General features: G+C 31.6%; 1 protein-coding gene across 3 annotated transcripts in view; it reads left to right on the top strand.

Moving 5' to 3' along the window:
• The window catches only part of LOC113823943 (XK-related protein 6), a 24,636-nt gene that overhangs the window by 20,961 nt on the left and 1,175 nt on the right, over positions 1-2,500 (top strand). For all 3 annotated transcript variants that reach the window (XM_027376673.2, XM_027376674.2, XM_027376672.2), the window contains exon 8: positions 1-2,500. This exon is cut by the window's left edge and continues 851 nt beyond it; it is cut by the window's right edge and continues 1,175 nt beyond it. The gene's annotated coding sequence lies outside the window, so the exon portion shown is untranslated.

Below are 2,500 nucleotides of genomic sequence, written 5' to 3'. Positions count from 1 at the left end.
CACATTTTTGTATATTGCAAATAATATAGCTATTGTCATTTTGTAGTTATCTTTAGCAGTATTTTTAGATATGTGATTTATATTAATATACTAATATATAAATCTGCCAGTATTATAGGTGATCTGATTTTAAACTGAAATACTTTATGAAATTAGATACTGACAAAGTAACTGCAAGGAAGTGATTATTATTTTAGTTTATCAGATTATGTATCAGATATCTACTCATGTATATTTAATGATACTGCAGTATTTTCATTAGGTTGATTCCTCGGTAAACCACTACATGCCAAGGTTTCTCTATGTGTTAATTTGTGTGATGTGTCTTAAACTGCATTTTTTTCCAATATCTACTTACTAAAACTCCTAAACAATGCGTCCAAATCTTGTAAACAGGTTATCATTATAAAGTGCTTCTGCCTGGAACAATGTGGCATTAAATTGGATTGGTGTGTTTTAAGATAAGATGCAGCAACTTGTTGAATGAAGCTGGCAAAAAGTCTGTTCGTTCTCACTTCAGGCAATGACGCCCAGCAGATTGGCCAGGGAATGTCTCAATAAATGATACTTAATGCAGAGGGCATTAAAGAGAGCATTATAGGGGAATCTAGGAATGGTTCATATTTCCATTCATAATTTTGGCAGAGATTTGCTGATATGAACATGTAGGCCAGATTTTACCTCTAATTATAAAAGATAATGCTACAAGGTATTTATTTATGTTCTTAATGACAATTGGGAAGTTGTTAGCAAATTTTATGAGATATTAGTAACTGTTGAAAAAATGAAGTACATGCGGATTAGAAATGTGATATCCCATACAATAATTAGAGATGAGGATCATTTTTGTGAATCTGAACAAGAATATTTAAGTTATCTCTAGTAAATAATAAGTATTAGAAGTGAGCTAGTGTTTCCAGCTACAATAATAAGGCTTTGTCTCAAATCAAATGATAGATGAAATAGAATGGTAGTAGATGAAAGAGAATGGTATGGAATTATCAGCAATATTTACACCTCTTTTGATAACGATATAGTAAAAAGCTAAAAAAAAAGGGAAAAAAAGAAAAAAGGCAATAAAGCTGTTATCAATGCTATGGCACGTCTCTACTTACTGTGGCTATACGTGATTTATAAAAATGTGTAGTTAAAAAGATATCACAGAATTCCTCTTGGACAATGGTATTTTGTATTATTGAAAATTTATGCAGATACATATTTTTTATATTGTTTTTCTGTGTAAAATATAGGAAATTTTAAACTTTTGTACTTTTGTACTTTTTATACCAATACATTTTAAATTAATTTATACCAGTAGAAGCAACAGTACATCAATAGCCACTTTTTTATGATTTGAACTGGCTATTTCAGTCTTTCCCAATGCTGCAGTTCTGCCATGTGTTCATTTTTGTATCCTTTGGCAAGGTAAATGTCGCTGTTATTGTTTCTGTGATATTTATATGCACAAGAGATTTGTAATAGGTTTTCAGGATGCAAACGTAATAAAAACATTTTCGAAAAGGAGACTGGTAGTCATTTACTTAAGGGGGACCGTCCCAGGGAATGATGACCTTTCCCTACTCATTTCATCATAAAAAAAATTTGGTTGGAGATAACTCGTAGATTCTTTTTGCATAGTATAGGTTACTGAATTTTGACCTTGCTTCCCCAAAAGTAAAAAAAGAAATATATATTTTTTTCTCTTCTTTGGTACATTATCACGCCCACAGTTTTTTCCAGAACAATCCCAAAAATATTTGTGTTAGATCTATCCGTCTAAAGCCGTGTAAATTCCCAATTTTTGAATTTCTTTTTTTGTGGGCGGGGGACTGGTTGACATGGAGTACTATTTTTTGTCTGTTTTTTCAGCATTAAAATAGAATATATATATATATTTTTTATTAAAGCAAAAATTTAAAAAATTGGCGAAATACACGGACTCAGAGCTCTGAGGCTCTAGCGAAAGCAACAAACTGCATTTGAATCACACAAAAATTTCAAGCATGATGATGTACCGAAGGTCATGTAAACAAAGAACAGAGATATGACATGTTATATTTTGGCAGCTTGCCAAAGTTTGTCTTCTGTGATGTGATGATTACCAAGTCAATCAGAATTATCATTTTCAATAGGGATGCTTTCCTACAAAAGTTTGTAATTTTTTTTGTTTGTTTGTTGAATATTTAAAGTAGATATTTTTGTCTGAAAAGTTAAATAAATGCATTGAACCATAGAGACAACTAGTCTAAACCAGAAATGGAGAACTGTGGATGGCAACATTAGTACAAACTCATCCTAATTATAAAGTCCTTGCATGAATACAATAGTGGTTGTTCATTTTTGAGAATTTTAAAAGCATATGAATTTAGTACATGGAATTTGAGAATTTACTAAAGTAGTTGAATTTTTCCCATGCTCCAAACAGGGAGGGGGGGGGAAATGGTCACTGGGCGTTTATAATTTTCGAGGAGGATCATATGTATGTAAACACACGCACATA

The sequence above is a fragment of the Penaeus vannamei genome, chromosome 37 (genome assembly GCF_042767895.1).
Source record: "Penaeus vannamei isolate JL-2024 chromosome 37, ASM4276789v1, whole genome shotgun sequence".
NCBI lineage: Eukaryota > Metazoa > Arthropoda > Malacostraca > Decapoda > Penaeidae > Penaeus > Penaeus vannamei.
The sequence above is the reverse complement of the archived record's forward strand: the minus strand, read 5'-3'. Positions and strand labels throughout refer to the sequence as shown.